The following is a 12,711-nucleotide window of genomic DNA, read 5'->3' as shown; positions in this document are numbered from 1 at the left end:
TTATATTCAGGCTCGATTAGATGCTGACAGACGGCATTCATTGAGAATTCAAAGTGAGAAATTGGCTTAAATTCCTGACAGTTGGGGAGGGGCAAAATATTTTTTTTTTCAAAATCTAGGGGCGGGGGATCTTTTTGTTTTTTAGGATTCAAGGTTTTTGACATAAACACTGAAAAAGGCATTTGTCAACTAAATTTCTGAAGAAAACATTTTCAGAATTGAAGAGGGGCGGGGGAGGACAAAATATATAAGACGGATGATATACACACTGTCCCCTCCTTAACAGGTTTCACTAAACGAGGAGCTTCATTGAGTAAGGTGATTCAAGCAACAACATATGACCTTTTTGTTCTCATATCTCATTTTTATCCTCCCCGTGTGATTTTAGAAAACTATCAAAATGAACCCAACATGTGAAAGATCCTAGACAATACAGCTACCCCTTTTTCATCTTTTTCATATATTTTTTGTCATTTATTTACTGTGTAAGATTAACGTCGGTTTTTAAATGGCTTACCCATATCCAAGTTGTGGTACATTACTAGGTAGATTAGGTGGGATTACAAAAAATTAATGTCGTATTTATGTTAGTCATATCCCCCAGCAATGACTACCCTTACCAGATATTGAGATAGCCGAAATTTCAGCTCGAATGGATGACGTTAGCCCGTCCCCCTCGTCACTCAGAGTTAGAAAAAATCAAAATTTTTGGCCAATGACATATCGGGCCATAGCTCCAGAACGGTAAAGAATAAAAACTAGCCTAATGTCTCAAAAGGAAGCTAATATTGTTCTTGAAAATTTATACTCTTTACATAATTATTGTGATTTAAAGTCAAACAGAGCTGCAGCAGCCTTTTGCCCCAATAACGTGAACTGGCACCATTAAGAGCCAGTGAGGGAGTATACTAAGTATTTTACGGGTTCCTACACACTCCGTCATGAAATTAACATTTTTTAAATTAAAACGTATTTTGGAACCCAATTTTCAAACCTACTCAGCCTTTTGTCCAAACATCGACATTATTTTTTGTTAATGAAAATCAAAATGCTGGGTGGTATGAAGCGACGATACAACAAGTCAAAAGGAAAAAATATACGCTGCTGTACTGACTGCACAGTGTCTATTATTGCTTGAAGTGCTCCTTGAAGCTAATAAAATTTATAAAAGCTCATTATCTAATTGATTAAAAAACGATTTATTTTGACACTTTTCAAATTGTCTGTTTTTATTCCAATACTGCCATAATTCTATGCTACCCGTTCCTGACATAAGATCCTCAATGCGACCCTCTTTATGCAAGTGAAGACCAGTGTTTTCACACTAGAAAATGAAAAATATGTTATGTTCGGTAAAAAATCGTGAAAAAATCTCTTTGTAACAGTAAAAAATCCAAAATTTTTCCTAGCAAGCACAGGCTGCTTAGATTTGAATTTTTTGCTAACATATACTCGTTTTTCAGTATTGCAATATGACGTCTTAAATCAAACCTGGCAATAAGACAGTTTGAAGATTCTAGCTGACTAAAATTCTTGAATTTCAACGCCAGTAGGAGGAGAACCTCATTTATTCTTTTTGGCACAAAAAAGGACAAAGACAGTGGGAGCTCATAAGAAATGAGAGCAGAAAATCACAGAAAAAATTAACCCTCACATTCATCAGCTGTAGCTGATGCTTTGGCTTCTTAATAAGTAAAGTTTAAAAACTAAAGCACAACATGCGAAAAAAAGAAAAACAAATAGCACTAGTTATTTTCTTTTTACCAAATTATTCTTGAAGCTTATTCCAACGTTTTGGGCAAATATTTTTCACACGAAAATCACTTTTATCAATAAGTGGTAATTCTCTCTCCTATTTTCTTGATTTTAATGTTTTCTGAAATCCGCTAGGTAGTGAGGATGCGACACAAGAAATCCCATGAGCAAAATATCTTACAAGTTCAATATAAAGCTTATTTTGTTTCCAAAACACATCTTTTGGTCTTGCCTTTTTGTTTCATTTTCTAGCGTCCATTGGAGCAACGTTTTCAAATTTCGAAATATTCACTACTTTCTCATGCCAAAAGTTGCGCTATAAAGCAAAAGTTGAGGAACTTGAAAAAAATATTCAGGAAGCAAAAATATGAGTAGATTTGCAACCTGGGAGTTGGACTTTTTTCTATTTTTCCAGATTTACTTTGAAAATAACTTGATTTTAGTAAAAATTTTAGGTATGCAAGTGGGGAATTTGGAATATAACGAAAAAGTTGAAAAATTTGACATGGTCTATGTTTTGGATATAAGTCTTTAAAATTTGTTATTATTTGACGATGGGGAGCTTGTCTAAACACGGTTTGGTGATTAAAAGATAAAACAGTAATAAATAAATGATAAATATTTGGGAAGAATGTCGAAAATGAACTGGATTTAATAGAAACCCGGAAGATTTAGGCGCTTGAGGCCAACACAGCTCTACATGTCAAATTTGTCCTAAGGACATTATCCAGTCCCATTTATGGACGACCTGCTTTTCGTTTGCTCTTAAACGGTTTGCCGACAAGAATCCTCTTTGGCCGGGATAAAATCTTATCAAGATTGTAATTTTTCCATTATGAATGATTAAAATCTTTTTTTATTTATACAAAACGATGCAAAATTTTAACTTATATTTGTTTTTACATTGTTTGAAATTTTTATTTTATTCTTAATTGCTAAAGTATTCACTAGCTAAATAGATAAGATTAAAATAGAAAAGGAGGCAAAGTGAAGACAATCAAGTCATTGAACCCTGTATAAGAAGTTAAAAAAAATTGATTTTTTTGCAGTAAGGAGGATAGTCAGTTGACACATAGCTGGTTCATGGACGTTTCAATTTTTACAAAAGTCCTCTAGTTGCTTTGGTCGCTATTTACAGGAATACAATGCAACAAAATTAATGACAAGGCTACTACAATTATTTCAAGCAGCCCACGGATATTCAGTTCTAATTTTGCTTGGTACTGAGTTGTCTGATCACAACTTGACCTTACGAGTTGTCCGCACAAAAATCAATTCAATTCTTTAAAGGAGTAATTCTTTTTTTTTTCAGATTACTTTCCATGAGGCTGAAGGGTGTTTTGGCTCTGCCGTCAGGACTTTCAATAACGTCTAAAATATCAACCTGAATGGTGAGAATTTTGCCACACCAAAGCACTGCTATAGAAAGCTGTTTTTTTCACGCCCGTGTCATTGGTAACGTTCATCATAAAGGAAAGTGGAATAGTTTTCAGAGTCTCAACAAGTGAGGACCAGGCCACATGCGAATTTTCATTTGTTGCCTTTTGCTTCCCCAAAGCTATTGTCTCAAGAACTTGATTCAGAATAAGGCTTTTCAACAAAGGTAGCAGATTATCACTTACACTTAGCAGCGAATCATTTTCTACTAAGAAAGGAGTAATCTTGGTTTCTGCGATTTTGACTTCATTGCTATTGATTCCGTGTGTCGTTCTAGCCGATTGGCTGGTGCACTGGGTTTGGAATTCTATATCCGAAGGGTGGGGTTTGATTCCTGGCGTGGCTGATTATTTGGTTTGAAACAGGGGTCAGTGGCATGACTACAAGCCCAACCAGAGTCAACCCAGCCTTAGCTCAGAACCTGGAGATGTCTGGGAAAGTTAAGCAGAAAGGGTGATCTAAAGCAGAGTTTTGCTGGCATCCAGCCCTCTTTGTATTTCCAGGCTGAAGGGCCTTGAAATAGAGATAAGCTCTACCGTTGTTGAAATCCGTTTCCTTTCTTTACCTATTGATACCATAGACTCGATACAGAGGAACAATGACTCGCTTTGCCGTGTCTTGGCTTCTGAACTCAGTTTTGTGATGGCTAGAACCCATATGCTTTCTCAACTCCAATGTTCCACAGACTAGAGATGTTTTGTAGCAGTCTAGAAATAGAATAGACAACTAAAACAGTGTAGCTTTATAACTTTATAACATGGAGCAGATTTTTATTAAACATATTATCATGTTTCCTTCCATTCTCATGATTATTTATAAAGCATTCTTAAATATTTTAAATTACTTTGTATTCAGATAGGGCGAATACTTTCGACAAATCAAGGATGTGGGGCTCATTGTCAGAGCAACAAACATTATATTAGGAAAAAAAAATTATTGGGAAACAATTCCCAATCCCAATTTATTAAAGTGTTCCCATCAGACGAGCCACTCTCCTAATTTTTTTCCGATATCTTTTTCCTCCTTGGAAAAATTTAATTTTGTCTTTGCTTTTACCTAGCCGTCACTATATTCAAGCCGTTCAATGTTGTTCAAATTGAGCCAAAATCCAGGCAAATAAACCAGAATATTGGTATGGATTGGGGGGGGGATGTATATGCCCCTAATACTTTGAAAAGCAATTTTTTTCGCATCATCATTTAAAAAATCTAAAATAATCCTTACCCTCCCTCCTTCAGTTAGTGCCCCTGTCCTGGAAGGGGATTCAAATCCAACCTTCTCTGAAAATTCAAACATGTTTACAATTATCATAACAATTTGGTGATTTTATGGTTTTTGCGTTATTTTGCTAGGTAAAGACACAACTTTATGCGTCTTTCTGTGTTCTTTTAAAATATATCCAACAAGTCGCTTCCTTTGCAAATATCATTTTAATTTCTTAGATGCCATTTAAATAAAGACGAAGGTATTGACGAGGGTGTGAACCCCCTCATATACGCAATAAAAATACACAGATATAGATGTTTGTTACGTAAGTATATTCGTAAGGTACGTGTGTTTATTACTAACAAAAAAGTTCATAAAAAAAATGTAGTTGCATTTTATACGGAATAATTTGTGTTCGTTTTAAGCTTTAATGTCGCTCCTTACTTGCACTTAAAAAAATTGATTTTTTAAATTTAATTTGCTTTAAGAAACTGGTACCCAAAATAGTAAAAAACTAAATCTAAAAAGTGTAAAAAATTGTTGAATTTACCCAAGCTGCTATGTTCTGGTCTAACCCGAGGCCCGGTGGTGCCAAACAGGCAATGGGATTTAGCCCTTCTAAATCTAAAAAAAAAATTCATTTTGTACTTTTACTGAAAAATCTCTTTTTAGGTATTTTCGCTGAAAACATCCAAAAAATGCCTGGTAAATTTGCAGTGGTTGATCCCACCTAAAGGGAACTTGCTAATACAAAAATATTACTATTATACTCCTTACTGCATAAAAATATCCTGATCAATGACCTTACAATGCAATCCCTCCCCCCTTAAGATCCAGATATAGCCCTAGGACATAGGTCTGGGAAAGATGTTTTATTCGGAAAGCGCATAAAATAGGGAATATAACTATACTATTTGCATAATATTAGTATGCTCCCTTTTGATTTTGTCAATCATTATACTTTTATCGTTTCCGCTCTCCCACCTCCCCCCTCCCCCAAAAAACAATAAAATACATTAGTCTCCCTATATTTTCGTGAATTGATATATATAATAATAGATATATATCAATAATAGAATTTTGACACTTTTTTGGAATTTTGTATTTTTTGCCAGAAGACAAATCACGGGTGCGTGTTTATTTGTTTGTTTGTTTTTGTTTGTTTTCTTTTCCCCAGGGGTCATCGTATTGACCGAGTGGTCCTAGAATGTCGCAAGAGGGCTCATTCTAACGGATATGAAAAGTTCTAGTGCCCTTTTTAAGTGACCAAAAAAATTGGAGGGCATCTAGGCCCCCTCCCACGCTCATTTTTTCCCAAAGTCAACGGATCAAAATTTTGAGATAGCCATTTTATTCAACATAGTCGAAAACCATGATAACTATGTCTTTGGGAATGACTTACTCCCCCACAGTCCCTGGGGGAGGGGCTGCAAGTTACAAACTTCGACCAGTGTTTACATATAATAATGGTTATTGGGAAGTGTACAGACGTTTTCAGTGGGATTTTTTTGATTTTGGGGGTAGGGTTGAGGGAAGGGGGCTATGTGGGAGGATCTTTCCTTGGAGAAATATGAAATGGGGGAAGAAAAATTCAATGAAAAGGGCGCAGGGCGCAGAACAAATCTGGTCATGTTAGAAAAAAACGTCAAATTCAGAGCTTAATATACAATGCTGGGTGTTCGGAGCCTCTCTATTATGGAGTATAATTTGAAAATAACACAACTATACGAGCGATAAAACATATATACCACAACCATAACTCAACTAACGAAAGAACCGCTAAGAGATAACACAACTATAAAGCGAAAACAGGTGAAAACTAACGGGAAAATAAACGAACTAAGAGGTGGAAGGGGGCCAAGAGAAAAAATATAATCCTTTTCGAATTTTGAGCCTAACTTCCGCAAAGGAGTAATAATGTCAGAAGCCCCGAAATACCGAATTATTTTCTTTCAAACAGTTCGTGGTAACGAACTGTAGTAAGGAGCGACCCGGCTCAATAGTAAACGAACCTCTAAATAATAGAATTTTGATGCTAAAATATACATCAAAAGAATCGGATTTTCATGCTGATTTTAAATATATAAGTTTCATCAAATTTGGTCTTTGTCATCAACATTTACCAGCCTGAGAAAATTTGTCTTATTTTAGAAAATAGGGGAAAACATCCCCTAAAAGTCACACAATCTTAACAAAAGTCACACCATCGAATTCGGCGTATCAGAGAACCCTACAGCAAAATTTTCAAACTCCTATCTACAAAAATGTGGAATTTCGTATTTTTTGCCAGAAGACAAATCACGGGTGCGTGTTTATTTGTTGTTTTTTTTTTGTTTTTTTTTTTCCCCAGGGGTCATCGTGTCGACCAAGTGATCCTAGAATGTTGCAAGAGGGCTCATTCTAACAGAAATAAAAAGTCCTAGTGCCCTTTTTAAGTGACCAAAAAAATTGGAGGGCACCTAGGCCCCCTCCCACACTCATTTTTTCTCCAAAGTCAACAGATCAAATTTTTAGATAGCCATTTTGTTCCGCATAGTCAAAAACCATAATAACTATGTCTTTGGGAATGACTTACTCCCCCACAGTCCCTGGAAGAGGGGCTGCAAGTTACAAACTTCGACCAGTGTTTACATATAATAATGGTTATTGGGAAGTGTACAGTCGTTTTCAGGGGATTTTTTTTTGGTTTTGGGGGTGGGGTTGAGGAGAGGGGGCTATGTGGGAGGATCTTTCCCTGGAGAAATATGTTATGGGGGAACAGAAATCAAACAGTTCGTGGTAACGAACTGTAGTAAGGAGCGACCCGGCTCAATAGTAACCAAAACTCTAAAAAATGGAATTTTGATACCAATAGCTACATCAAAAGCATTGCATTTTAATGCTGGTTTTAAATATATAAGTTTCATCAAGTTTAGTCTTACCCATCAAAAGTTACGAGACTGAGAAAATTTGCGTTATTTTAGAAAATAGGGGGAAACACCCCCTAAAGGTCATAGAATTTTAACGAAAATCACACCATCAGATTCACCGTATCAGAGAACCCTACTGTAAAAGTTCCTATCTACAAAATTGTGGAATTTTGCATTTTTTGCCACAAGGCAGATCACGGATGCGTGTTTATTTGTTTTTTTTTTTTTTGTTTTTTTTTCCCCAGGGGTGATCGTATCGACCCAGTTGTCCTAGAGTGTTGCAAGAGGGCTCATTCTAACGGAAATAAAAAGTTCTAGTGCCCTTTTTAAGTGACCAAAAAAATTGGAGGGCACCTAGGCCCCCTCCCACGCTAATTATTTTCCTAAAGTCAACGGATCAAAATTCTAAGATAGCCATTTTATTCAGTGTAGTCGAAAAACCTTATAACTATGTCTTTGGGGACGAATTACTCCCCCACAGTCCCCGTGGTAGGGGCAACAAGTTACAAACTTTGACCTGTGCTTACATATAGTAATGGTTATTGGGAAGTATACAGGCGTTTTCAGGAGAATTTTTTTGGTTGGGGGGAGGGGTTGAGAAGAGAGGGATATGCTGGGGGAACTTTCCATCGAGAATTTGTCATGGGAGAAGAAAACTTCCATGAAGGGAGAGCAGGATTTACTAGCATTATTAAAAAAAAAATAATTAAAAATAAATGTGAAAAAGCTTTTTCAGCTGGAAGTAAGGAACAGCAATAAAACTTAAAACAAACAGAAATTATTACCCATATGAGGGGCTCACCTCTATCTAATACCTCGGTCTTTACGCTAAAGTATTTTTAGTAATTTCAACTATTTATTCTACGGCTTTTGTGATTCAGGGGTCATTCTTAATGAATTGGGATAAAATTTAAGCTTTAGTGTAAAGAGCGAGGTACTGACGATGGGGCGAATCCCCTCATATATGTAATAAAAACATGAGAATACAAAAGTTCTTTACGTAAGCTAATTTATAAGTTACGTAAATCTTTTACCAATAAAAATATTTGTAAAAAATTAAAAGTTCTAGTTGCCTTTTTAATTAACCAAAAAATCGGAGGGCAACTAGGCTTCGTCCCCCGCTCTTTTTTTCTCAAAATCATTCGATAAAAATTATGAGAAAGCTATTTAGCCAAAAAAAAAATATATGCAAATTTCGTTTTGATTATTCCTCTGCGGAGAGCCAAAATCAAACATGCATTGATTCAAAAACGTTCAGAAATTAAATAAAAAAAACAAGTTTTTTTTAACTGGAAGTAAGGAGCGACATTAAAACTTAAAACGCACAGAAATTACTTCGTATATGAAAGAGGCTGCTACCTCATCAACGCCCCGCTCTTTACGCTAAATTTTTTTACTGTTTTAAAAAGAAGAATTGAGAGAAAGAGTCAAACTTTAGCGTAAAGAGCGGGGCGTTGATGAGGTAGCAGCCTCTTTCATATACGAAGTAATTTCTGTGCGTTTTAAGTTTTAATGTCGCTCCTTACTTCCAGTTAAAAAAAACTTGTTTTTTTATTTAATTCAATGAAAAGGGCGCAGGATTTTCTAAAATTACTATAAAAAAAACAATGAAAAAATAAACATGGAAAAGTTTTTTTTCAATTGAAAGCAAGGAGTAGCATTGAAATTTAAAACGAACAGATATTATTACGCATATGAGGGGTTCTAAAAAAACTTTAGCATAAAGAGTGAGGTATTTAGGAAGAGATAAATACCTCGCTCTTTATGCTATAGTATTTTTAGTAATTTCAACTATTTATTCTACGGCCTTTCTGATTCAGGGGTAATTCTTAAAGAATCGGCACAAAACTTACGATTTAGTGTAAAGAGCGAGGTATTAAAGAGGGCACAAACCCCCTCATATACATAATAACAATTTAAGAATATAAAAGTTTGTTACGTAAGTTAATTCTTAAGTTACGTATATTTTTTACTAATAAAAAATTCGTTAAAAATTAAAATTTATAGTTGCCTTTTTGAGTAACCGAAAAATTGCATGGCAACTAGGCCTCCTTCCCCATCCCTTATTTCTCAAAATCGTCTGATCAGAACTAAGAGAAAGCCATTTAGCCAAAAAAGGAATTAAAATGTAAATTTCATTTTAATAATTTATGTGTGGAGAGCCAAAATCAAACATGCATTAATTCAAAAACTTTCAGAAATTACATAAGAAAAACTAGTTTTTCTAACTGAAAGTAAGGAGCGACATTGAAACTTAAAACGAACAGAAATTACTCCGTATATGAAATGGGTTGTCCCCTCCGCAATCCCTCGCTCTTTACGCTAAAGCTTTTAATTGTTTTAAAAAGTAGAATTGTGGCAAAGAGTCCAACTTTAGCGTAAAGAGCGAGGGATCGCGGAGGGGACAACCCATTTCATATACGGAGTAATTTTTGTTCGTTCCCCAAAGCTGAACCCCAAAGCTGTCTTGGCAGCTTATAGTTTTCTTTTTAATTTTCTAAATATTAAACTTTGAATACTTGCATCTCAAACGGAGTAAAAACTTTGAGTCCTTTCATTTAAAGTCTTATAGGCCAGTGTCCTTGTCAGAAATATAGAAAAAAAAACAATTCAAATACCTGTTCAGCATTTTAAGATTCAAAGGTGATCAGAAATCAAAATTCCCCTTGTACCCTCTATTCCTCAAATTCACTTGACCAAAAGTTTGAGACAACCAATCCGTTAATAATAGCCCAAAGATTATAAATAGTGCCTTTGAGGTTGACAAATATTCAGAGCCAGGGGCAAGGGTTGTAAGTTATGCTTTGGAGCATATAAGGTTTTTCTGAAAAGTTTGCCACATAAGCTTTCGAGTACACTCATTTGATTTGAAATTGGAATTTCTATTTCTCTTTTAGAGAGTCAAAAGGGATCAGAGGGCAGCTAGACCCCCCCATACCTTTTTTCCTCAATTGGCTCGTATAGAAATTGTGTTATAGATGTTTTGTTCAAAATTGCCCATAGATCATAAAGCAATGCCACCGGGGCTAAGAAAACCCCGCCAAGTCCGGGATAATGGGTTATAACATATAACCAGAGAGGTTATAAGGTTTGATAGAAGGGATGGTCTCACAAATCCTGGAGGACGCTAATGTCATTGGAAATTAAAAGCTCTGGCTTAATTTGTATAACTCAAGAGTAATCAGAGGGTAGCCAGCCCCCCTCCTCCGGTGCCTGTTTTTCTTTAATATTTTGGATCAAAATTTTGAGTTTGTCGTTAGTTGCAAAATGGTCCAAATGTGAAATAACTATCAATTTTATTTCTCACTAAAAATTCCTTCCTAATATACTGTATAAACTTCGGAGGAGGTTCACTCGATTGGACATCAAAGAGTAAATGGGTAACCATTCCCCCTTTCCTCCTTCACCTCGTTTTTTCCCAAAACATCCAATCAAAATTAGAAAATAACCAACCTGTTGAAAATAGTCCAAAGATTAAAAACGATACCTTTGGGGCTGATACAACCTTCAGAGTCCAGGGGCAATAGCTTCAAGTTATGTTTGGGAACATATAAGGTTCAGATTGGAAATATGTCCGTATAAACTTAAAAAGATGCTAATTTCATTAGAAATTGGTAGTTTCATTTCCCTTTTAAGGATTCGAAAGTAGTTCAAGGCCAAATATGTTTGCCCCCCCCCCGCCGTACACTCTAGTCCCCAAATGAATCCAATTGCAATTTTCAGACAGTCATTTTGTCAAAATCACCTAATGATTGTATAGCAATGCCTCCAGGGTTAATGCAACCCCACAGAACCTGTATGTACGGGTTGTAAGTTATATCCAAGGAGCATATGAGGTTTGATAGAAGGATTGATCTTCTAAATCTTGAAAGAGGTTCAAGTGATTGGAAATTAAAAGTTCTAGGTCTATTTCACAAAAGTCAAAAGTAACCGGACGGCAACAAGCCATCCCTCATGCACCCTTTTTCTTAACACTTTGATCAAAATTTTGAGTTGAGCATTTTGCTCATAATAGTTGAAATGTTGAATAATTAAGGCTTAGGATTTGAATCCCCCCAGCCCTCAGCAAAAGCGCCATAAGTTCTGCTAGTTGCCCATCGTCACCATATAAAGTTCTTACGGAAGGTGTGGTTGCATAAATTTTTAAGGAGGCTCCTTTTATTGGAAATAAAAATTTCTTGAACCCTTTTTAAGAGTCAAAAGTGACTAAAGAGAAATCATTCTTCGCCCCTTTTCTCCCAAATACTTCCTATCAAAATTTTGAAATAGTCAGCCTTCTTTCCGTATCCTCTTTTCCCCAGAGGTATCCAGTCAAAATTTTGATGTATTGTCTGCAGTTGGGTGTTTACTGTGGTAATATTTTTTTTTGGGTAGGGGAGGGTAAACACCAGCTACCACTGTAGTAATATATTGCAACTTGTTAAAATTTATGGGTTATAATAAAAGGTAGAATAAAAAGGGATATTTTCTGTGTGTGTTTGTGGAGGGAGGGGTATTGCTGTGGGATAATTTCCACGGGATATTTTACGGGGTATTTTATTTCAGTAGGTAGGCTGAGTACCTACTGAGTCGCCTTCTTAGTGGGGGCCTTCTCCAGTCCACTCAGAGCATCCCCAAGTGTGAGAAGGTCTTACAGATACGTAGGATACCTGCCATAAAGGGAGGCACATACCAAGAAGGACCTAGCCTCCGATGGTCCATAAATTGAAAGTGGGGTGCCTTTAGCTGAGGGCCATAAATACAGATGAAGGAGGAAGAAGGCCTCTCTAATGCACACTGAGAAGGACCCACCGGCATGTGGACATGTCCCGTTAGTTGCGAGCCTTCTTCCCGCAATGGCTTAAATTGCATGATACTGCACGATACCATCGTCCGAGGATCTTCTCCAGGAGGACAAAAGCGAAACAGGGTGGAAGATCCAAATTTGGACGACAGCCTCTGCATGTTGGGTAGGCCTTTTGGGTTCCAGCCGAACAGTTAGAAACTGGCGTCCCTGCCCCTAGCCAAGCCAAAGGAGAAGGTTGGTTATTAGCCTAGAAAGCTATTCTCGAAGAAAAAGGACTGCTAAAGAAACGTCAACGATAAGCCTTGGATCCGAACCTCTAAATCTAATGACGACCCATGCGAGCCCCGGGACTGGAAGTCCCCTTGCTAGAGTTGTAGCAATACTAGGTCCAAATGCGGTGAAGGCTCTCTACTCATGGAAACTGGTCAATGAAAGAATACTGGATGCAAAATTTGTTTCTACCAGCCCCCCAAATTTTCGTTGGTCGTGTGCTATGTACCGACAAATTATGTTGATGACACCCATAAAGATGAGTTATACGACAATACCCACTCTGCGATGGAATCATTCCTACTCCACGACGTCACCTGTATCACAGGTGTCCTCAAAGCAAAGGGT

Source organism: Artemia franciscana, chromosome 21 (assembly GCF_032884065.1).
Source record: "Artemia franciscana chromosome 21, ASM3288406v1, whole genome shotgun sequence".
Classification (NCBI taxonomy): domain Eukaryota; kingdom Metazoa; phylum Arthropoda; class Branchiopoda; order Anostraca; family Artemiidae; genus Artemia; species Artemia franciscana.
Note: the sequence above shows the minus strand (reverse complement) of the source record.